The sequence below is a fragment of the Triturus cristatus genome, chromosome 11, assembly GCF_964204655.1.
Source record: "Triturus cristatus chromosome 11, aTriCri1.1, whole genome shotgun sequence".
NCBI classification, from domain to species: Eukaryota; Metazoa; Chordata; class Amphibia; order Caudata; family Salamandridae; genus Triturus; species Triturus cristatus.
The window spans coordinates 465,824,923-465,850,261 of record NC_140594.1 but is presented as its reverse complement, the minus strand read 5'-3'; positions in this window follow the sequence as shown (position 1 = coordinate 465,850,261).

Genomic DNA, 25,339 nt, shown 5'->3' with positions numbered 1-25,339 from the left:
TTATTTGCATCCAAGCACACCAGCATCAGACTTTGCCAGTGCAGTGCGTCTTTAGTTTTCTCGCCTAACTTTGAACAGTATTGTTGTTCCCAGGGGGGGCGAAATAAAGTTAGACAGAGGGATTGCAAAGTGGCCAGATTGATTTTATTTGCATCCAAGCACACCAGCATCAGAGTTTGCCAGTGCAGTGCGTCTTTAGTTTTTTCGCCTAACTTTGAACAGTATTGTTGTTCCCAGGGGGGGCGAAATAAAATTAGACAGAGGGATTGCAAAGTGGCCAGATTGATTTTATTTGCACCAAAGCACACCAGCATCAGAGTTTGCCAGTGCAGTGCGTCTTTAGTTTTCTCGCCTAACTTTGACCAGTATTGTTGTTCCCTGGGGGGGCAAAATAAAGTTAGACAGAGGGATTGCAAAGTGGCCAGATTGATTTTATTTGCACCAAAGCACACCAGCATCAGAGTTTGCCAGTGCAGTGCGTCTTTAGTTTTCTCGCCTAACTTTGACCAGTATTGTTGTTCCCTGGGGGGGCGAAATAAAGTTAGACAGAGGGATTGCAAAGTGGCCAGATTGATTTTATTTGCACCAAAGCACACCAGCATCAGAGTTTGCCAGTGCAGTGCGTCTTTAGTTTTCTCGCCTAACTTTGAACAGTATTGTTGTTCCCAGGGGGTGGCGAAATAAAGTTAGACAGAGGGATTGCAAAGTGGCCAGATTGATTTTATTTGCATCCAAGCACACCAGCATCAGAGTTTGCCAGTGCAGTGCGTCTTTAGTTTTCTCGCCTAACTTTGAACAGTATTGTTGTTCCCAGGGGGGGCAAAATAAAGTTAGACAGAGGGATTGCAAAGTGGCCAGATTGATTTTATTTGCATCCAAGCACACCAGCATCAGAGTTTGCCAGTGCAGTGCGTCTTTAGTTTTCTCGCCTAACTTTGAACAGTATTGTTGTTCCCAGGGGGGGCGAAATAAAGTTAGACAGAGGGATTGCAAAGTGGCCAGATTGATTTTATTTGCACCAAAGCACACCAGCATCAGAGTTTGCCAGTGCAGTGTGTCTTTAGTTTTCTCGCCTAACTTTGACCAGTATTGTTGTTCCCTGGGGGGGCGAAATAAAGTTAGACAGAGGGATTGCAAAGTGGCCAGATTGATTTTATTTGCACCAAAGCACACCAGCATCAGAGTTTGCCAGTGCAGTGCGTCTTTAGTTTTCTCGCCTAACTTTGACCAGTATTGTTGTTCCCTGGGGGGGCCAAATAAAGTTAGACAGAGGGATTGCAAAGTGGCCAGATTGATTTTATTTTTACCAAAGCACACCAGCATCAGAGTTTGCCAGTGCAGTGCGTCTTTAGTTTTTTCGCCTAACTTTGAACAGTATTGTTGTTCCCAGGGTGGGGCGAAATAAAGTTAGACAGAGGGATTGCAAAGTGGCCAGATTGATTTTATTTGCATCCAAGCACACCAGCATCAGAGTTTGCCAGTGCAGTGCGTCTTTAGTTTTCTCGCCTAACTTTGAACAGTATTGTTGTTCCCGGGGGGGCGAAATAAAGTTAGACAGAGGGATTGCAAAGTTGCCAGATTGATTTAATTTGCATCCAAGCACACCAGCATCAGAGTTTGCCAGTGCAGTGCGTCTTTAGCTTTCTCGCCTAACTTTGAACAGTATTGTTGTTCCCAGGGGGGGCGAAATAAAGTTAGACAGAGGGATTGCAAAGTGGCCAGATTGATTTTATTTGCATCCAAGCACACCAGCATCAGAGTTTGCCAGTGCAGTGCGTCTTTAGTTTTCTCGCCTAACTTTGAACAGTATTGTTGTTCCCAGGGGGGGCGAAATAAAGTTAGACAGAGGGATTGCAAAGTGGCCAGATTGATTTTATTTGCATCCAAGCACACCAGCATCAGAGTTTGCCAGTGCAGTGCGTCTTTAGTTTTCTCGCCCAGCTTTGAACAGTATTGTTGTTCCCAGGGGGGGCCAAGTAAAGTTAGACAGAGGGATTGCAAAGTGGCCAGATTGATTTTATTTGCATCCAAGCACACCAGCATCAGAGTTTGCCAGTGCAGTGCGTCTTTTGTTTTTTCGCCTAACTTTGAACAGTATTGTTGTTCCCAGGGGGGGCGAAATAAAGTAAGACTGAGGGGTTGCCAAGTTGCCAGATTGTTTTTATTTGCATCCAAGTACACCAGCTTCAGAGTTTGCCAGTGTATTGCTACTTCGTTTTCTCATCTAACTTTGAACAGCATTGTTGTTTCCAGGGGGGGCGAAATAATGTAAGACAGAGGGGTTGCAAAGTGGCCAGATTGATTTCATTTGCATCCAAGTACACCAGCGTCAGAGTTTGCCAGTGTTTTGCTACTTTCGTTTTCTCGTCTTCCTTTGAACAGCATTGTTGTTTCTAGGGTGGGAGAGGATACCATTTCTGTAGGTACTGCAATACCTGGTTGATGGGTGAATTGGAAAACACAATGTGCACCATGGTTCTGTGTTTATGGATGTGGTCTACCATACTGCTTATGTTTTGTAAGGATGTAAGCAATGGACAGTGAAACGTTTCCCTTCAGGGCCCTCTAGTCATGTCCATAACTCTTCCGGTGAAACCACTCGCTGATTTCTGAATAGGTAGTGAGAGATCGTTTAGGTAACCATGTTGTTTCTGCTTACATTTCACATGCTTGGCATTCCCTAGGAGTTTTTTTTTTTTGTCTGCGTATTACTCTTATCAAGTGCATAATTTGAATTGTGCCACATCCAAGTGTTTGTAGTGGGCACAATTAGGTTATAGCTGAAGGCAGTGCGAGTTTCTCTCAGTGGGCAAGTATGGCGTTCAGTGGGGATGTGGCACTATGGCCGGAGCTGTTGAATTTGGAAATGGGGAACCGGGTTCAGCATTCATGACCAGTCCACCACACCACTGTACTGAGGGAGCGCATTCCCATGCTACACCGTAGAAGGCCCCAATGGACCTTAGAAGGCTTGATGTCTTAGCACAAGCAGGTGTAATGTAGTGGTGTCAACTTACAAAGAGTATAAAGTACAAGTAGAGGTATAAAAGTGCAATAAATGGCAGACACGCAAAACACAGGAACACACTGGGTAGGCACTTCTACGGGCATGGAGAACAGAATTTCCTATAATGTAAAGACTTACTTCACACAATGGAGAGGGTGTGAATTAAGTTTGGAAGTGTCTTTGCAGGAGGAGAAATTTGAGGTTAGTTTTGAAGGACTGGGAAGAGGGAGGGGGTGGTCCGGAGCTGAGGCTCAGTTCCAGAATCTTGCCGCGTTGCTTGTAAAGGATTGGGCCATCAATCTTTCCTTTTTGAAAGTGGGAGGGTCAAGCAATACATTTTGCGCAGTACGTGATGGTCTAGAGCATTATATGCATATGTTACAATAAAGTTTTTTTTCCTCTTTTTTTTCTAGACTAAAGCTTTTCAACGGTGGCTGTTCTGCAGTTTTGTGTAGTTGCATTGTGTTGGTAAGAATTTTTTTGTTGTTGTATTTACACCAAATGAGTAATAATATAATGTCTGAATGAATTTTTTTGTAAGTGATGTCATAATGGCGGCATATTTAGTTAGTGGTTTGAGCATGAACATCTTTGCGATGTGTTTTGCATAGTCTTATGTGTAATTGTTTTTCTCTTTCTTTTTTAGTGGGATATTGTTGATCCATACTGTGTCTGTACAGAGTAGGTGGTGGTGAGTAGTTTTGCTGCCTCTGGCAAGTGAGTGGTATTGTTTTGGAGTATATTTGAGTTTTTGATAAAGGTGCTTTTTGCTTATTACTTATTTTACAAAGAGTTTGTTGTTGTTGACAAGTTACATTTATTAGTAAGCAATATGGCTAGCCGTAGAATGACTGCTCAACAGGTGGTCGGTATGCTTCTTGAATCTTCCTCTGATCATGATTATGAGACTGACAGTGCGTCTGAGGGAGAGGAGGGAGGGGAAGATTCTGGCAGTGAGTTTTCACTCAACATGGAATCATCGGATGATGAAGGTACTCTCAGTGCAGATGAAGGTACTCTTGGTGTGGATGAAGCAACTCTCAGTGCGGATGAAGTGCCTGTCTTAGAGGAGGAAACTGCTGTGCCGATGGTGCAAGAGGCATCTGGATTGCAGTCTGAGGCTGCTAGGCTTCCTACTGGAAGTGCTGGACTTTGGGTTGATCCAAACATGGTGCAGCCGGTGTTGCCTGCCTTTAGTGGTGTTGCAGGGTGTACAGTGAATTGTGAAAACTTTTTGCCTATTCAGTTTTTTCAGTTGTTTATGGATGATGTATTTTTGGGTGAGATTGTTGAGCAGACAAATTTGTATGCTGAACAGTTTTTGAGGATCAACAGTGACAAACTTAGGCCCCAGTCTAGAGCTACCCGGTGGACTCCCACATATCTGGAAGAGATTAAGAAGTTTTTGGGTTTGACTTTATTGATGGGTGTGGTAAGGAAGCCAACCTTGGCTTCATATTGGTCTACTAGCCCCTTGTTGGCAACTGCCATATTTCCTGCAGTTATGACTCGTAATCGGTATTTACTTTTGCTACGTATGCTGCATTTTGTTGATAATTCAATGGCGTTGCCACGAGATCACCCTGACTGTGACCGTCTTTTTAAGATTCGGCCCGTTCTTGATCACTTTGTGGATCGGTTTTCTGAGATCTATACTCCAGGGAAAGAAATATCTATTGATGAGTCTTTGGTCTTGTTCAAGGGCCGTTTGGTTTTTAGGCAGTACATCCCTAGCAAGAGGGCACGCTATGGAATTAAGCTGTATATGTTGTCTGAGAGTAGGACAGGATATGTATTTAATTTTCGTGTGTATACTGGTAGAGATTCTGCCATTGACCCCCCAGGATGTCCGTCCACTTTTGGAGTTGCAGAGAAAATTGTGTGGGATCTTGCTAGGAGACTGTTTAACAGAGGCCACCATTTGTACCTTGATAACTTCTATACTGCTGTGCAATTATTTAAGGAATTGTATAAAGTGGACACTTTTGCATGTGGCACAATCCGCTCTAACCGTAAAGCTTATCCGAAAGAGCTTGTTTGCAAAAAACTTCAGAGGGGGCAGTGCAGTTCCTTGCGTAGTGATGAACTACTAGCTGTGAAATTTGTGGACAGGAGGGATGTGTACATGCTGACTACCATCCACGATGAGAGTACTTCACCTGTGGCTGTTTGGGGTCAGGTTGCTGAAGTGCGCAAACCTGTGTGCATTCTAGACTACAATAAGCACATGGGTGGTGTTGACAGAGTAGATCAGAGGTTGGAACCTTACTCTGCTATTCGTAAGGCTTATGTTTGGTATAAGAAGTTGGCCATCCATTTCTTCGAATTAGCAATGTTCAATGCTTTTATTGTGTTCAAGGAGTGTTCTCCTGCGTCAAAGTTGACATTTATTCAGTTTCAGCACTCTGTGATAGCTAGCCTTGTTGTTGTGGAACAGGCAAGTGTTCCTAGATTTGGAGTGGTGGAGGATGTGGTTCGATTGAAAGATCGCCACTTTCCTGATTTCATCCCTCCCACACCGGCAAAAGATTTTCCCACTAGGAGATGTAGAGTCTGTTAGCGAAGAGATAAGCGGAAGGAGACTCGTATGTACTGCTCCGACTGTCCATCTAAACCTGGGCTGTGTGTCCCTGCTTGTTTTAGAGCGTACCATACCCAAAAGAAGTTTTGGGAGCAATCATGAGTGGTAAAGTTAACTGATTGGTTTGTTTTCTTTGGAAAATGTGATTCTGTTTCAAGGTTGGCTTTAGTGCAATGTGTTAAGTTTCTGATTTTGTGTTTGTAGATTTTTATGTATTTGTGATTTGTTTGTGTTTTTATTTTTGGCTAAAAAAATCCTAAATGTGTTGGCAGTGTGTGTGGACTGGCACTTCTTTGGCGGTGTACGTGGAATGGTGCTTGGCTGGCGGTGTGCGTGGACTGGTGCTTGGCTGTTGGCGTGCGTGGCCTGGTGCTTGGCTGGCGGTGTGTGTGGACTGGTGCTTGGCCGGCGGTGTGCGTGGACTGGTGCTTGGCTGGCGGTGTGCGTGGACTGGTGCTTGGCTGGCGGTGTGCGTGGACTGGTGCTTGGCTGGCGGTGTGCGTGGACTGGTGCTTGGCTGGCGGTGTGCGTGGACTGGTGCTTGGCTGGCGGTGTGCGTGGACTGGTGCTTGGCTGGCGGTGTGCGTGGACTGGTGCTTGGCTGGCGGTGTGCGTGGACTGGTGCTTGGCTGGCGGTGTGCGTGGACTGGTGTTTAGCTGGCGGTGTGCGTGAACTGGTGCTCGGCTAGCGGTGTGCGTGGACTGGCGCTCGGCTGGCTGTGTGAGTAGTGACTTGCTGCTGGTCACTACACACACTGCTAGCTGAGTGCCACTCCACGCAATCCATCTACTTGTGTAGTTTCTGTTTCAGGAATGTGGGCGTGTGAAAGTGATGGGCCCTTGAATGGCGCTGTGTGCTGGTGGGAGTTTTGTTATGTGATGGGCCCGCGGCTGGCGGTATGAATGGTTTTGTATGTCTCACGCGTATGAAAGGTGTATGAATGGCCTGTAAAGAGGTTGGTGCCTTGTCGTGGCTTTACAGCTCACGAGCTGTGAGTCAATGGTTCAGTTTCTCGCCCTTTCAATTATTAACAGTGCATTTCATTGTTGTGAAATCACTTGCTAATACAATTGTATATTCTAAACCATCACTCACTCTTGTGCCAAATCCAACCAGTATGTGTGTGTGCTTGAGGATTAGATGGCTGTGCAGTAATATTTGCCTTTCTGAAGCAGGGTGTACCTTGTCCCTTTTGTGAATTTTGTAATGTGTTTTTTTTGTGGCTGGTGGTGTGAATGGTCTTGTGTGTATCACGTATGAAAGATGTGTGAATGGCCTGTAAAGCGGTTGGTGCCTTGCCGTGGCTTTACAGCTCACGAGCTGCGAGTCATTGGTTCAGTTTTTTCTCCATTGAATTATTGACAGTGCATTTCATTTTTGTGAAATCTCTTGTTAATAAAATTTAATATACTGAACCATCACTCGCCCTCGTGCCAAATCCAACCAGTATGTGTGTGTGTTTGAGGAATAGGTGGCTGTGCAGGATTCTTTGTCTTTTTAGTTTCTCTGCCAAAGTGTATGTTCCATGTAAAAATAACCCACCGACTGTAGATATTGTGGTAAACCCATGGGAGTTCATGGTGATGTCTCTCTTGTGAATTTCAAAAAGGTTTCTTATCCTCAATGTCCTGCAAACCTCAAAATATCGATCACATTGTCCATGCAATTTTGTTCCAAAATTCTCACGTTGTAGAAACAATGTCGAAACTTTCTTGTTTTGCAAGGGGGTCAACTGTCTTTTTGGCCCGTGCTCGGTGGCCATCTAGGGAAACCTACCAAACCCACCATTTCTGAAAACTAGACACCTGGCGGCTTCCAGGGAGGTATGGCTTGCGTGGATCCCCCAACGTTTCCTTACCCAGAATCCCCTGCAAACCTCAATTTTTGCTGAAAAAAGCACTTTTTTCACACATTTTGGGGTGGGAAAGTAGTGGCATCACCGGGCTCACACAAATTTACCACCACCCAGCGTTCCCCCAGGTCTCCCGGTAAAAATGGTGCCTCACTTGTGTGGGAGGCCCAAGTACCCGCCGCAGGCAAGGGCCCAAAACGCAGTGAGGCGACATCAAAATGGCCTGTCGCAAAACCACCTGGTTTTGCAAGGGGGGTCACTTGGGTTTTTGGCCCGGTGCTCGGCGGCCATCTAGGGAAACCAACCAAACCCACACATTTCTGAAAACTAGACACCCGGCGGCTTCCAGGGAGGTATGGCTTGCGTGGATCCCCCAACGTTTCCTTACCCAGAATCCCCTGCAAACCTCAATTTTTGCTGAAAAAATCACTTTTTTCACACATTTTGGGGTGGGAAAGTAGTGGAATCACCGGGCTCACACAAATTTACCACCACCCAGCGTTCCCCCAGGTCTCCCGGTAAAAATGGTGCCTCACTTGTGTGGGAGGCCCAAGTACCCGCCGCAGGCAAGGGCCCAAAACGCAGTGAGGCGACATCAAAAGGGCCTGTCGCAAAACCACCTGGTTTTGCAAGGGGGGTCACTTGGGTTTTTGGCCCGGTGCTCGGCGGCCATCTAGGGAAACCTACCAAACCCACACATTTCTGAAAACTAGACACCCGGCGGCTTCCAGGGAGGTATGGCTTGCGTGGATCCCCCAACGTTTCCTTACCCAGAATCCCCTGCAAACCTCAATTTTTGCTGGAAAAATCACTTTTTTCACACATTTTGGGGTGGGAAAGTAGTGGCATCACCGGGCTCACACAAATTGACCACCACCCAGCGTTCCCCCAGGTCTCCCGGTAAAAATGGTGCCTCACTTGTGTGGGAGGCCCAAGTACCCGCCGCAGGCAAGGGCCCAAAACGCAGTGAGGCAACATCAAAATGGCCTGTCGCAAAACCACCTGGTTTTGCAAGGGGGGTCACTTGGGTTTTTGGCCCGGTGCTCGGCGGCCATCTAGGGAAACCTACCAAACCCAAGCATTTCTGAAAACTAGACACCCGGCGGCTTCCAGGGAGCTATGGCTTGCGTGGATCCCCCAACGTTTCCTTACCCAGAATTCCCTGCAAACCTCAATTTTTGCTGAAAAAATCACTTTTTTCACACATTTTGGGGTGGGAAAGTAGTGGCATCACCGGGCTCACACAAATTTACCACCACCCAGCGTTCCCCCAGGTCTCCCGGTAAAAATGGTGCCTCACTTGTGTGGGAGGCCCAAGTACCCGCCGCAGGCAAGGGCCCAAAACGCAGTGAGGCGACATCAAAATGGCCTGTCGCAAAACCACCTGGTTTTGCAAGGGGGGTCACTTGGGTTTTTGGCCCGGTGCTCGGCGGCCATCTAGGGAAACCTACCAAACCCACGCATTTCTGAAAACTAGACACCCGGCGGCTTCCAGGGAGGTATGGCTTGCGTGGATCCCCCAACGTTTCCTTACCCAGAATCCCCTGTAAACCTCAATTTTTGCTGAAAAAATCACTTTTTTCACACATTTTGGGGTGGGAAAGTAGTGGCATCACCGGGCTCACACAAATTTACCACCACCCAGCGTTCCCCTAGGTCTCCCGGTAAAAATGGTGCCTCACTTGTGTGGGAGGCCCAAGTACCCGCCGCAGGCGAGGGCCCAAAACGCAGTGAGGCAACATCAAAATGGCCTGTCGCAAAACCACCTGGTTTTGCAAGGGGGGTCACTTGGGTTTTTGGCCCGGTGCTCGGCGGCCATCTAGGGAAACCTACCAAACCCACGCATTTCTGAAAACTAGACACCCGGCGGCTTCCAGAGAGCTATGGCTTGCGTGGATCCCCCAACGTTTCCTTACCCAGAATTCCCTGCAAACCTCAATTTTTGCTGAAAAAATCACTTTTTTCACACATTTTGGGGTGGGAAAGTAGTGGCATCACCGGGCTCACACAAATTTACCACCACCCAGCGTTCCCCCAGGTCTCCCGGTAAAAATGGTGCCTCACTTGTGTGGGAGGCCCAAGTACCCGCCGCAGGCAAGGGCCCAAAACGCAGTGAGGCGACATCAAAATGGCCTGTCGCAAAACCACCTGGTTTTGCAAGGGGGGTCACTTGGGTTTTTGGCCCGGTGCTCGGCGGCCATCTAGGGAAACCTACCAAACCCACGCATTTCTGAAAACTAGACACCCGGCGGCTTCCAGGGAGGTATGGCTTTGTGGCAAGGGCACAAAACATAGTGATGCGACATCAACATTGCCTATCCCAAATGTTGCATCACTACGTTTCTTGCCCTTGCCTGCCGCGGGTACTTGGGCCTCCCACACAAGTGAGGCACCATTTTTACCGGGAGACCTGGGGGAACGCTGGGTGGTGGTAAATTTGTGTGAGCCCGGTGATGCCACTACTTTCCCACCCCAAAATGTGTGAAAAAAGTGCTTTTTTCAGCAAAAATTGAGGTTTGCAGGGGATTCTGGGTAAGGAAACGTTGGGGGATCCACGCAAGCCATACCTCCCTGGAAGCCACCGGGTGTCTAGTTTTCAGAAATGCATGGGTTTGGTAGGTTTCCCTAGATGGCCGCCGAGCACCGGGCCAAAAACCCAAGTGACCCCCCTTGCAAAACCAGGTGGTTTTGCGACAGGCCATTTTGATGTTGCCTCACTGCGTTTTGGGCCCTTGCCTGCGGCGGGTACTTGGGCCTCCCACACAAGTGAGGCACCATTTTTACCGGGATACCTGGGGGAACGCTGGGTGGTGGTAAATTTGTGTGAGCCCGGTGATGCCACTACTTTCCCACCCCAAAATGTGTGAAAAAAGTGATTTTTTCAGCAAAAATTGAGGTTTGCAGGGGATTCTGGGTAAGGAAACGTTGGGGGATCCACGCAAGCCATACCTCCCTGGAAGCCGCCGGGTGTCTAGTTTTCAGAAATGCGTGGGTTTGGTAGGTTTCCCTTGATGGCCGCCGAGCACCGGGCCAAAAACCCAAGTGACCCCCCTTGCAAAACCAGGTGGTTTTGCGACAGGCCATTTTGATGTTGCCTCACTGCGTTTTGGGCTCTTGCCTGCGGCGGGTACTTGGGCCTCCCACACAAGTGAGGCACCATTTTTACCGGGAGACCTGGGGGAACGCTGGGTGGTGGTAAATTTGTGTGAGCCCGGTGATGCCACTACTTTCCCACCCCAAAATGTGTGAAAAAAGTGATTTTTTCAGCAAAAATTGAGGTTTGCAGGGGATTCTGGGTAAGGAAACGTTGGGGGATCCACGCAAGCCATACCTCCCTGGAAGCCGCCGGGTGTCTAGTTTTCAGAAATGCGTGGGTTTGGTAGGTTTCCCTAGATGGCCGCCGAGCACCGGGCCAAAAACCCAAGTGACCCCCCTTGCAAAACCAGGTGGTTTTGCGACAGGCCATTTTGATGTCGCCTCACTGCGTTTTGGGCCCTTGCCTGCGGCGGGTACTTGGGCCTCCCACACAAGTGAGGCACCATTTTTACCGGGAGACCTGGGGGAACGCTGGGTGGTGGTCAATTTGTGTGAGCCCGGTGATGCCACTACTTTCCCACCCCAAAATGTGTGAAAAAAGTGATTTTTCCAGCAAAAATTGAGGTTTGCAGGGGATTCTGCGTAAGGAAACGTTGGGGGATCCACGCAAGCCATACCTCCCTGGAAGCCGCCGGGTGTCTAGTTTTCAGAAATGTGTGGGTTTGGTAGGTTTCCCTAGATGGCCGCCGAGCACCGGGCCAAAAATCCAAGTGACCCCCCTTGCAAAACCAGGTGGTTTTGCGACAGGCCATTTTGATGTCGCCTCACTGCGTTTTGGGCCCTTGCCTGCGGCGGGTACTTGGGCCTCCCACACAAGTGAGGCACCATTTTTACTGGGAGACCTGGGGGAACGCTGGGTGGTGGTAAATTTGTGTGAGCCCGGTGATGCCACTACTTTCCCACCCCAAAATGTGTGAAAAAAGTGATTTTTCCAGCAAAAATTGAGGTTTGCAGGGGATTCTGGGTAAGGAAACGTTGGGGGATCCACGCAAGCCATACCTCCCTGCAAGCCGCCGGGTGTCTAGTTTTCAGAAATGTGTGGGTTTGGTAGGTTTCCCTAGATGGCCGCCGAGCACCGGGCCAAAAACCCAAGTGACCCCCCTTGCAAAACCAGGTCGTTTTGCGACAGGCCATTTTGATGTCGCCTCACTGTGTTTTGGGCCCTTGCCTGCGGCGGGTACTTGGGCCTCCCACACAAGTGAGGCACCATTTTTACCGGGAGACCTTGCGGAACGCTGGGTGGTGGTAACTTTGTGTGAGCCCGGTGATGCCACTACTTTCCCACCCCAAAAAGTGTGAAAAAAGTGATTTTTTCTGCAAAAATTGAGGTTTGCAGGGGATTCTGGGTAAGGAAACGTTGGGGGATCCACGCAAGCCATACCTCCCTGGAAGCCGCCGGGTGTCTAGTTTTCAGAAATGCGTGGGTTTGGTAGGTTTCCCTAGATGGCCGCCGTGCCCCGGGCCAAAAAGCCAAGAGACCCCCCTTGCAAAACCAGGTGGTTTTGAGATAGGCAATTTTGATGTCACCTCACTATGTTTTGCGCCGTTTCCTGTCGCGGGCACTAGGCCGACCCACACAAGTGAGGTACCGTTTTTCTCGAAAGACTTTGGGGAACGCGGGGTGGGTGGAAATTGGTGGATCCACGCAGATTCCGGAACTTTCCACGACAGAATTGTGGGGAAAATGTGTTTTTTTTTGCCAATTTTTTAAGTTTGCAAGGGATTCTGGGTAACAGACCCTGGTGGGAGGCAGTCAAGTCACCCCATCCTGGATTCCCCTGGGTGTCTAGTTTTCAAAAATGTATAGGTTTGCTAGGTTTCCCCAGGTGCCCGCAGAGCTAGGGTTCAAAAACTACAGCTAGTCATTTTTCCAAAAAAGGGTCATTTTTCACTGCGAAATTGAGTTGTGACCAGGTTGCGTTTTGCGCCGTTTCCTGTCGCGGGCACTAGGCCGATCCACACAAGTGAGGTACCGTTTTTCTCGTAAGACTTTGGGGAACGCGGGGTGGGTGGAAATTTGTGGATCCACGCAGATTCCGGAACTTTCCACGACAGAAATGTGTGGAAAATGTGTTTTTTTTGCCAATTTTTTAGGTTTGCAAGGGATTCTGGGTAACAGACCCTGGTGGGAGGCAGTCAAGTCACCCCATCCTGGATTCCCCTGGGTGTCTAGTTTTCAAAAATGTATAGGTTTGCTAGGTTTCCCCAGGTGCCCGCAGAGCTAGGGTTCAAAAACTACAGCTAGTCATTTTTCCAAAAAAGGGTCATTTTTCACTGCGAAATTGAGGTGTGACCAGGTTGCGTTTTGCGCCGTTTCCTGTCGCGGGCACTAGGCCGATCCACACAAGTGAGGTACCGTTTTTCTCGTAAGACTTTGGGGAACGCGGGGTGGGTGGAAATTTGTGGAACCACGCAGATTCCGGAACTTTCCACGACAGAAATGTGTGGAAAATGTGTTTTTTTTGCCAATTTTTTAGGTTTGCAAGGGATTCTGGGTAACAGACCCTGGTGGGAGGCAGTCAAGTCACCCCATCCTGGATTTCCCTGGGTGTCTAGTTTTCAAAAATGTATAGGTTTGCTAGGTTTCCCCAGGTGCCCGCAGAGCTAGGGTTCAAAAACTACAGCTAGTCATTTTTCCAAAAAAGGGTCATTTTTCACTGCAAAATTGAGGTGTGACCAGGTTGCGTTTTGCGCCGTTTCCTGTCGCGGGCACTAGGCTGACCCACACAAGTGAGGTACCGTTTTTCTCGTAAGACTTTGGGGAACGCGGGGTGGGTGGAAATTTGTGGATCCACGCAGATTCCGGAACTTTCCACGACCGAAATGTGGGGAAAATGTGTTTTTTTTGCCAAGTTTTTAGGTTTGCAAGGGATTCTGGGTAACAGACCCTGGTCGGAGGCAGTCAAGTCACCGCATCCTGGATTCCCCTGGGTGTCTAGTTTTCAAAAATGTATAGGTTTGCTAGGTTTCCCCAGGTGCCCGCAGAGCTAGGGCTCAAAATCTACAGCTAGTCATTTGTCCAAAAAAGGGTCATTTTTCACTGCGAAATTGAGGTGTGACCAGGTTGCGTTTTGCGCCGTTTCCTGTCGCGGGCACTAGGCCGACCCACACAAGTGAGGTACCGTTTTTCTCATAAGACTTTGGGGAACGCGGGGTGGGTGGAAATTTGTGGATCCACGCAGATTACGGAACTTTCCACGACAGAATTGTGGGGAAAATGTGGTTTTTTTGCCAATTTTTTAGGTTTGCAAGGGATTCTGGGTAACAGACCCTGGTGGGAGGCAGTCAAGTCACCCCATCCTGGATTCCCCTGGGTGTCTAGTTTTCAAAAATGTATAGGTTTGCTAGGTTTCCCCAGGTGCCCGCAGAGCTAGTGTTCAAAAACTACAGCTAGTCATTTTTCCAAAAAAGGGTCATTTTTCTCTGCGAAATTGAGGTGTGACCAGGTTGTGTTTTGCGCCGTTTCCTGTCGCGGGCACTAGGCCGACCCACACAAGTGAGGTACCGTTTTTCTCGTAAGACTCTGGGGAACGCGGGGTGGGTGGAAATTTGTGGATCCACGCAGATTCCGGAACTTTCCACGACAGAAATGTGGGGAAAATGTGTTTTTTTTGCCAATTTTTTAGGTTTGCAAGGGATTCTGGGTAACAGACCCTGGTGGGAGGCAGTCAAGTCACCCCATCCTGGATTCCACTGGGTGTCTAGTTTTCAAAAATGTATAGGATTGCTAGGTTTCCCCAGGTGCCCGCAGAGCTAGGGTTCAAAAACTACAGCTAGTCATTTTTCCAAAAAAGGGTCATTTTTCACTGCGAAATTGAGGTGTGACCAGGTTGCGTTTTGCGCCGTTTCCTGTCGCGGGCACTAGGCCGACCCACACAAGTGAGGTACAGTTTTTCTCGTAAGACTTTGGGGAACGCGGGGTGGGTGGAAATTTGTGGATCCACGCAGATTCCGGAACTTTCCACGACAGATATGTGGGGAAAATGTGTTTTTTTTGCCAATTTTTTAGGTTTGCAAGGGATTCTGGGTAACAGACCCTGGTGGGAGGCAGTCAAGTCACCCCATCCTGGATTCCCCTGGGTGTCTAGTTTTCAAAAATGTATAGGTTTGCTAGGTTTCCCCAGGTGCCCGCAGAGCTAGGGTTCAAAAACTACAGCTAGTCATTTGTCCAAAAAAGGGTCATTTTTCACTGCGAAATTGAGGTGTGACCAGGTTGCGTTTTGCGCCGTTTCCTGTCGCGGGCACTAGGCCGACCCACACAAGTGAGGTACCGTTTTTCTCGTAAGACTTTGGGGAACGCGGGGTGGGTGGAAATTTGTGGATCCACGCAGATTCCGGAACTTTCCACGACAGAATTGTGGGGAAAATGTGTTTTTTTTGCCAATTTGTTAGGTTTGCAAGGGATTCTGGGTAACAGACCCTGGTGGGAGGCAGTCAAGTCACCCCATCCTGGATTCCCCTGGGTGTCTAGTTTTCAAAAATGTATAGGTTTGCTAGGTTTCCCCAGGTGCCCGCAGAGCTAGGGTTCAAAAACTACAGCTAGTCATTTTTCCAAAAAAGGGTCATTTTTCACTGCGAAATTGAGGTGTGACCAGGTTGCGTTTTGCGCCGTTTCCTGTCGCGGGCACTAGGCCGATCCACACAAGTGAGGTACCGTTTTTCTCGTAAGACTTTGGGGAACGCGGGGTGGGTGGAAATTTGTGGATCCACGCAAATTCCGGAACTTTCCACGACAGAAATGTGTGGAAAATGTGTTTTTTTCCCCAATTTTTTAGGTTTGCAAGGGATTCTGGGTAACAGACCCTGGTGGGAGGCAGTCAAGTCACCCCATCCTGGATTCCCCTGGGTGTCTAGTTTTCAAAAATGTATAGGTTTGCTAGGTTTCCCCAGGTGCCCGCAGAGCTAGGGTTCAAAAACTACAGCTAGTCATTTTTCCAAAAAAGGGTCATTTTTCACTGCGAAATTGAGTTGTGACCAGGTTGCGTTTTGCTCCGTTTCCTGTCGCGGGCACTAGGCCGATCCACACAAGTGAGGTACCGTTTTTCTCGTAAGACTTTGGGGAACGCGGGGTGGGTGGAAATTTGTGGGTCCACGCAGATTCCGGAACTTTCCACGACAGAAATGTGTGGAAAATGTGGTGTTTTTGCCAATTTTTTAGGTTTGCAAGGGATTCTGGGTAACAGACCCTGGTGGGAGGCAGTCAAGTCACCCCATCCTGGATTCCCCTGGGTGTCTAGTTTTCAAAAATGTATAGGTTTGCTAGGTTTCCCCAGGTGCCCGCAGAGCTAGGGTTCAAAAACTACAGCTAGTCATTTTTCCAAAAAAGGGTCATTTTTCACTGCGAAATTGAGGTGTGACCAGGTTGCGTTTTGTGCCGTTTCCTGTCGCGGGCACTAGGCTGATCCACACAAGTGAGGTACCGTTTTTCTCGTAAGACTTTGGGGAACGCGGGGTGGGTGGAAATTTGTGGAACCACGCAGATTCCGGAACTTTCCACGACAGAAATGTGTGGAAAGTGTGTTTTTTTTGCCAATTTTTTAGGTTTGCAAGGGATTCTGGGTAACAGACCCTGGTGGGAGGCAGTCAAGTCACCCCATCCTGGATTCCCCTGGGTGTCTAGTTTTCAAAAATGTATAGGTTTACTAGGTTTCCCCAGGTGCCCGCAGAGCTAGGGTTCAAAAACTACAGCTAGTCATTTTTCCAAAAAAGGGTCATTTCTCACTGCGAAATTGAGGTGTGACCAGGTTGCGTTTTGCGCCGTTTCCTGTCGCGGGCACTAGGCCGATCCACACAAGTGAGGTACCGTTTTTCTCGTAAGACTTAGGGGAACGCGGGGTGGGTGGAAATTTGTGGATCCACGCAGATTCCGGAACTTTCCACTACCGAAATGTGGGGAAAATGTGGTTTTTTTGCCAATTTTTTAGGTTTGCAAGGGACTCTGGGTAACAGACCCTGGTGGGAGGCAGTCAAGTCACCCCATCCTGGATTCCCCTGGTTGTCTAGTTTTCAAAAATGTATAGGTTTGCTAGGTTTCCCCAGGTGCCCGCAGAGCTAGGGTTCAAAAACTACAGCTAGTCATTTTTCCAAAAAGGTCATTTTTCACTGCGAAATTGAGGTGTGACCAGGTTGCGTTTTGCGCCGTTTCCTGTCGCGGACACTAGGCCGAGCCACACAAGTGAGGTACCGTTTTTCTCGTAAGACTTTGGGGAACGCGGGGTGGGTGGAAATTTGTGGATCCACGCAGATTCCGGAACTTTCCACGACCGAAATGTGGGGAAAATGTGTTTTTTTTGCCAATTTTTTAGGTTTGCAAGGGATTCTGGGTAACAGACCCTGGTGGGAGGCAGTCAAGTCACCCCATCCTGGATTCCCCTAGGTGTCTAGTTTTCAAAAATGTATAGGTTTGCTAGGTTTCCCCAGGTGCCCGCAGAGCTAGGGTTCAAAAACTACAGCTAGTCATTTTTCCAAAAAAGGGTCATTTTTCACTGCGAAATTGAGGTGTGACCAGGTTGCGTTTTGCGCCGTTTCCTGTCGCGGGCACTAGGCCGACCCACACAAGTGAGGTACCGTTTTTCTCGTAAGACTCTGGGGAACGCGGGGTGGGTGGAAATTTGTTGATCCACGCAGATTCCGGAACTTTCCACGACAGAAATGTGGGGAAAATGTGTTTTTTTTGCCAATTTTTTAGGTTTGCAAGGGATTCTGGGTAACAGACCCTGGTGGGAGGCAGTCAAGTCACCCCATCCTGGATTCCCCTGGGTGACTAGTTTTCAAAAATGTATAGGTTTGCTAGGTTTCCCCAGGTGCCCGCAGAGCTAGGGTTCAAAAACTACAGCTAGTCATTTTTCCAAAAAAGGGTCATTTTTCACTGCGAAATTGAGGTGTGACCAGGTTGCGTTTTGCGCCGTTTCCTGTCGCGGGCACTAGGCCGACCCACACAAGTGAGGTACCGTTTTTCTCGTAAGACTTTGGGGAACGCGGGGTGGGTGGAAATTTGTGGATCCACGCAGATTCCGGAAATTTCCACGACAGAAATGTGGGGAAAATGTGGTTTTTTTGCCAATTTTTTAGGTTTGCAAGGGATTCTGGGTAACAGACCCTGGTGGGAGGCAGTCAAGTCACCCCATCCTGGATTCCCCTGGGTGTCTAGTTTTCAAAAATGTATAGGTTTGCTAGGTTTCCCCAGGTGCCCGCAGAGGTAGGGTTCAAAAACTACAGCTAGTTATTTGTCCAAATAACGTTCATTTTTCACTGCGAAATTGAGGTGTGACCAGGTTGTGTTTTGCGCCGTTTCCTGTCACGGGCACTAGGCCGACCCACACAAGTGAGGTACCGTTTTTCTCATAAGACTTTGGGGAACGCGGGGTGGGTGGAAATTTGTGGATCCTCGCAGATTCCGGAACTTTCCACGACAGAATTGTGGGGAAAATGTGTTTTTTTTGCCAATTTTTTAGGTTTGCAAGGGATTCTGGGTAACAGACCCTGGTGGGAGGCAGTCAAGTCACCCCATCCTGGATTCTCCTGGGTGTCTAGTTTTCAAAAATGTATAGGTTTGCTAGGTTTCCCCAGGTGCCCGCAGAGCTAGGGTTCAAAAACTACAGCTAGTCATTTTTCCAAAAAAGGGTCATTTTTCACTGCGAAATTGAGGTGTGACCAGGTTGCGTTTTGCGCCGTTTCCTGTCGCGGGCACTAGGCCGATCCACACAAGTGAGGTACCGTTTTTCTCTTAAGACTTTGGGGAACGCGGGGTGGGTGAAAATTTGTGGATCCACGCAGATTCCGGAACTTTCCACGACAGAAATTTGTGGAAAATGTGGTTTTTTGCCAATTTTTTAGGTTTGCAAGGGATTCTGGGTAACAGACCCTGGTGGGAGGCAGTCAAGTCACCCCATCCTGGATTCCCCTGGGTGTCTAGTTTTCAAAAATGTATAGGTTTGCTAGGTTTCCCCAGGTGCCCGCAGAGCTAGGGTTCAAAAACTACAGCTAGTCATTTTTCCCAAAAAGGGTCATTTTTCACTGCGAAATTGAGTTGTGACCAGGTTGCGTTTTGCGCCGTTTCCTGTCGCGGGCACTAGGCCGATCCACACAAGTGAGGTACAGTTTTTCTCGTAAGACTTTGGGGAATGCGGGGTGGGTGGAAATTTGTGTATCCACGCAGATTCCGGAACTTTCCACGACAGAAATGTGTGGAAAATGTGTTTTTTTTGCCAATTTTTTTGGTTTGCAAGGGATTCTGGGTAACAGACCCTGGTGGGAGGCAGTCAAGTCACCCCATCCTGGATTCCCCTGGTTGTCTACTTTTCAAAAATGTATAGGTTTGCTAGGTTTCCCAAGGTGCCTGCAGAGCTAGGGTTCAAAAACTAGAGCTAGGCACTTTGCAAAAAAAGGGTAATTTTGCATTGTGAAAATGTGGTGTGACCACGTTGCGTTTTGCGCCGTTTCCTGTCATGGGCACTATGCCTACCCACACAAGTGAGGTACCATTTTTATCGGGAGACTTAGGGTAATTCAGATTTGTAAAGGAACTGTTATTATCTATTGACTTTCCATGCATTTCTGCTTTCCAAATGAAAGATATTGTGTAAAAAAGAAGTCATTCTAAAAAATGACTGATAATTCTCATGCTAGTATGAGTATTCCCAATTTCAGAAATGTGCAAATATCTACTGTTTCTAAACTCTATATTTTGTTCCCAAATCAGAAATACATAGGTGTCTTTCATACCGTTTTTTCCATGTACACTTTTTTACAGAATAATTACTATATACCCGATACATAATAAAAAACCATTGCAAGTTACTACTCAGTTTTTGGCTCTGGGTTCGTCGGGTTCTTGGTGAACCTACAAGTCCTATATATCCCCACAACCAGTAATGTCCAGCGGATGCAACGATAAATTGCTTTCAAAGAGCTGTCATAATTAGAAGAAGTTACAGGTGAAAACGTTGACACAAAAGGCTGTTTTTTTCAACTGAATTTCAATTTATCCTACATTTAACTGTTTGTTTCTATAAACAAACCTTGATGGATCTACACAAATGACCCCTTGCTGAATTCAGAATGTTATCTTCTTTTAAAAAATGTATAGCTTTCCAGGATCCACTATTGCTTTTGTACCCATTTCAGCCACTAACTGGAAGGAGGTCAAAAGCACAAAAAATTGCAAAAATAGGCTATGTCCCAGAAAAATGCCAAAACTGTGTAAAAAATGTTGGATTTCTATCAAAAGTCAAGTATCCCCGAAAAGCTGGGAAAATGGTGATTTCAACCCCACAAACCCTTTTTTGATAACATTTGCAGGGAAAAACCCAGATGCTTTCATTTGCAGCCCGTTTTTCCAATTTTTCCAAAAAAACCCAAAATGTTGCTGTATTTTGGCTCTTTTCTGTGACCCCTCCAGGGTAATCCACAAACCCTGGGTACCTTTAGAATCCCCATGATGTTGGAAGAAAAGGACGCAAATTTGGCGTGGCTACCTAATGCGGTCAAAAAGTTACAGGGGCCTAAGCGCGCACTACCCCAAATAGCCAAAAAAAGGCCTGGCACAGGAGGGGGAAAAGGCCTGGCAGCGAAGGGGTTAACATGCATGGAAACTGGCCCTTAGGTAATGTCAACAGTGGCAGTGAACAAATGCATAGCTATTGATGTCTGTAAACATCCTTTCATTAACAAAGGCATCCAATCACCCTGAGCAGAACAGCATTTATCATCCATAGGCCCATCCCTGTGAGGTACAAAAAAGGTCTACAGTGCAACAATGTATCAATTCCAGAAGCCTGCCTTAATGTCCTATGTCCTCCTGCTTGCATCATATTAACATTGCCAATGCACCAAAGTGCAAGGGTGCCTGGATAGAGGGAATGACTTACAATAAACAATAAGGTGTCCCTTCCTGCACATCAACTTCCATTATTGAGATTGACCAGTATTAGTCAAAGCTATACCTCTCTGAAGAGCTCTAATTAGAGCGAAACACTGTGTCAAATCGTTTTACTTGTTTTTAACTGCGTTTCATGTATTTTAATACTGTATACTTTACCGAGGTGAGCTGTGTTTAAAGCTCACGGGAGAGGTGCTACTGCGCGTGCTCAGGGTCAGCGGTCTAGTTCTCAGACCTCGCTGCACTCGGACGCACATAAAACGCCCGTTGACGCGAGCGCGTCGCGATAGCTAGAGGTGGCCTGTCCCCTGTGGAGACCTCGCTTGATTGTTTGGAAAATTCGCACTTACCTTGCTGCTAAAATCGTTTTATGAAAAATTCACACTTATCTTGCTGCTAAAATCTTTAATGAAAAATGTGCACTTATCTCGCTGTTAAAATCGTTTTAGGAAACATTAGCATTTATCTTGCTGCTAAAATCGTTTTACCTGTTTTTAACTGTGTTTCATGTATTTTAATACTGTATACTTCACCGAGGGGAGCTGTGTTTAAAGCTCACGGGAGGGGGCTAGTGCGTGAGCGCAGGGTCAGCGGTCTAGTTCTCAGACCTCGCTGCACTCAGACACACATAAAAACACCCGATGACACAAGCGCGCAACCCGTCTGCGTCTGTCCACGCACGTCTGGGCCCAAGGGCCAGACCCCCTGCCCCCCCACCATCAGCCCTCTTCCGCTATACTAGGGAAGATTTAATACAACTGAATAAAACCCCAAAGCTAATATGTATCCATTCTATCTCCCCTGAGAAGTTGCAGGGCAGGTGTTTACACTGCTCATACGAACTGTCTCCACTGACTACCCACCCTCCCCCTGCAGGGAACTATAATTCTGCTTAACTGCAGAACCCTGCCAAAACACACCACAGAAATTTCTATACTATTACAAGACACAGAACCGGATGTTCTGTTTCTTACGGAGACTTGGTTATCTCCAAGTTCAGACCCAGATATTGTTTAAGCGCTCCCCACTGGCTACCTGATTCAGCGTTTAGACAGAACAAGTGGGAAGGATGGTGGGATCGCAATCATTCATAAAGACCATTTAATCTGCTGTATTTTGGACAGCCCTCTTTTAGATTGCGAAAATGCCAATTTTTCTATTGAATTTGCTCCATCACTTACTTTTGTTGGCATTCTTTTATACCGCCCCCCAGGAGCACAGGGACAATTTTGCAGCTCTTTACTGGAAACTGTCATAAATCTTGCTAGTGCTTTGTCTAATTTTAACCTTCTCGGAGATTGTAATCTTCATTTTGACGACCCTTTGGACAGGTTGGCCAATGACCTAGCCCATGATCTTGCAGCTTACCAACTATACCTAAAGGCACACCAAGCAACAAATATTAAGGGTCATCTCCTTGATCCTATTTTCTCAAGTATAGCTGAATTAAAAGGGATAGACCCCATCCCCCTTCCTTGGTCAGACCACTTTCTAGTCCCTTTCTCTTGGCATCCACGCACCTCGGGCTCGCATTCGCTAGCATCACACAACCAAATTCGCCCCAGGTCCAAACTGATCGTAGAGGACTGGACCCTGCGAATTGGAATTAACCAAACCAAACCATGACACCGATCCTTCGGTAGCTAACAGAAAGTTCTCCTCGTGGATTGAGAACTCTCTTGATGCAGTACTTCCCAGACAAACTATATTAAAGAAAACTGGACCTAATAAATCCCCTTGGCTCACTCCTGAACTTCGCAAATTGAAACAACAGTGTAAAAGATTTGAAAGAGCATGGAGGAAAGACTTTTCCATCGACAAAAAATCAGAATATAGGTCATCCATCGCATTATATAACACAGCAGTAAAAGTAGCCCAGGCTGCCTATTACGAGGAAAAAATCCGATCCTCCACTAATTCCTCCAGAGAAATATTTCGGATTGCAAAAACACTCTTGAAAGTTCCTGACCCTCCTGCAGCCCCTGACCCGTCCGGACGCCGATGCAATGAACTAGCAGGATTCTTTCTCACCAAAATTCTAAATATCCTCAGTCATCTTCCACACACTGACAATAAATACACAAGCTCTCCGACTCAGAACTTCATAACTTTCTCTTCTTAGAATCATACACTCCACTCACCGAGGAATTATTCTTTCCCATCTTAGACTCGGTCAAAAGCGGGTCACCACTCGTCCCTGCCCCCCCTAACATCTTGAAGTTGGTAGAACCCACAGTCGCCTCACCCATCACCAATTTAATCAATGCCTTGTTAGCATCGTGTACAGTCCCCCAAGACTGGAAAAATGCAATGGTGAAGGCGTTATTAAAAAAACCTAATTTGGACCCCGCCAAGCTGGGCAACTGCCGCCCCATTTCATTATTCCCCAGAATTAGCAAAATCGCAGAAAAATATGTCAATCTTATACTTTCTGCGCACCTGGAATCTTTTAATCTGCTCTGCTCCTCACAGACTGGCTTTCGCCCTGGTCAGGGCACAGAGACTGCACTGATAGCGGTAGTGGAGGAGTCAAGAAAGATTCTTGACTCCAGAGGATCTTCGACCATTATCCTCCTGGACCTAAGTGCAGCCTTTGACATGGTAAACCACTGCACTTTGGTCCACTGTCTCAAAAAGGTGGGAGTGACAGGTACGGCCTTATCATGGTTGCAATCGTTCCTGGAAGAAAGATACTTCCAGGTATTCGAAGGAAATACCCGCTCCCATCCAGTCCCATTGCAATGTGGAGTTGCTCAAGGCTTGTCTCTGAACCCCACACTTTTTAATGTATACATGGCCCCCCTAGCAGAGATTGTAGCCCCTTTTGGAATCCACATAGTTACATACGCTGATGATACCCAGCTAATCGTGGCACTGAACCAGGCGGAATAGTCACCCATGGATCTGTGTTCCTGCCTTAAGGAAGTGCCAGTTGGATGAGCTCATCTCACCTGAAGCTCAATGGTGACAAAACGGAGCTCATGCTGCTGGGTAACCAAGCAAGCTTTAACTCGAACACTATGTGGCCGATTTGCATGGTCCCAGCTCCAACGCCAAAAAAGGAGATAAAAAGTTTGGGAATCTGGCTCGACCATGATCTCACTTTTAGAGCCCAAGCATGGAAAACGTGCCACCGCTTGCTACGGTCTGCTCAGAACAACCCGAAAAATACTCCCTCTTTTACCCGGCCACTCAAGAAAGCTATTGATCCAGGGGCTTATCCTCGCCAGTCTGGATTACGGCAATGCTCTTTACTTGTGTGCCCCAACTCAGTCATTGCCAAACTGCAAGTTGTACAAAATTCGGCAGCAAGACTTCTCATGGGCACAAAAAAACGTTGCTCAGCAAAGCCTGCCTTACGTTCTCTTAACTGGCTCCTGGTACAGGAGAGAATACATTTTAAGGTCCTCTGCATTGCGCATAAGGGCTTGCAAGGCAAAGGTCCATCTATCACCAAAAACCTGGTTAAACCATACTAGGCTACTCGAAGTCTTCGCTCGGACGAGATTCACTTGGCTGAGGTTCCCAGAATTAAGAAGATTAGAACAGGCGGCCGCCTTTTCTACTACAATGCTTCTAAGCTCTGGAACTCCCTACCTCTCCCTATTCGCAAGGAAGCTAACCATCTGACATTTTGCAAACATCTGAAAACTTAGCTATTCCCATAAACCCTTCCCTCCCCCTAGCTACCGTTGCAGCGCTGGGATGCCACCGGGTAGCCATGCGCTATATAAATGCCTCTTTCATTTCATTTCATTTCATTCAATGTGAGTTGGCCACCTTTAAACACATAGATACTTCTCAGAGTATGGGAAATCAAGCACATCTACTTGTCATGCCATCGTGTACATCATGGTATCCCTGATCTCAAGTGCATGATTGCCCTCCTCATGCCACACTACAAAATAAATAGCATGACAAACATTAAGGGGGGTGCAGTCTAATCTACACCTCAAAACCTAGTGACTAAAACCAATATGCAAACTTGATTGAGTAAGGGTGACTCAATCCTAATGCAGTGTTAAGACACATGAATCAGTTTATTTATGCATTGTCAATAATGTGAATCAACCAGCACCACAGGCAGTTTTGAACAGATCATGTAATAGGTGCCCCTCAATGTTGGCATACAGGGAAACTGTCAAAACCATGATCACCCTAAATGGTCCAGCAGCATTGTGGCCTCTCCACCAGCAGCACAAAACATGCAGCAGGCACCACCTAGCACCACAGCTGTCACCCGGGACTCTCAGGACCCACTTTTACATTTCCAACGTAGTGCGTTAGAAGTCCAATGTGAGATGACTGGTCAGGTGCAGGTGGGGTTGGATAGCCTGATGGCCAAACTGGATGAGATCCATGGGTGCCTCAGTTCCATTAGGGACCATCTAGAAGCCATCAGAGGCAGTCACAGTCCACTCCATGCTCTCCAGCATTCCATGGGTGACATCATTGGAGTCCTTACTCAAAGACAAGAACAACTGTCCTGTCAAAGTGGCACCAGCAATGTTGCCAAAGAGTTGGGTGAAATGCGCAAGACCATGGAGAACATGGGGCGGAAGCAAGATTCACACTTGGCTGCTATGGTTGCCTACCAGAGAGATGTTGCTGGAGTCTTACAAGCCCTGCAGCTCATCATCACTGCAGTGATGCCTCATCTGTTGGCACAGATGAATGCTGCTGACCCTTCAACATCCACCTCTTCCCCTCCTGATGTGTCACTGCCTCCCAGTGCTTCTGCCAATCCACCATCACCCTCACGGGAGGCACATGACACATCAGATGAGCAAAGATGTGGATGAAACAACATTCATAAGGAGAAGGCAGCGATAGCATTCATGTGTGTCAAATAGATAGTTTCTGCTTAGCATTATGCTTACCATCATGCCTAGTCAGAAAATCATCTGTCACTGTCCTCAGAT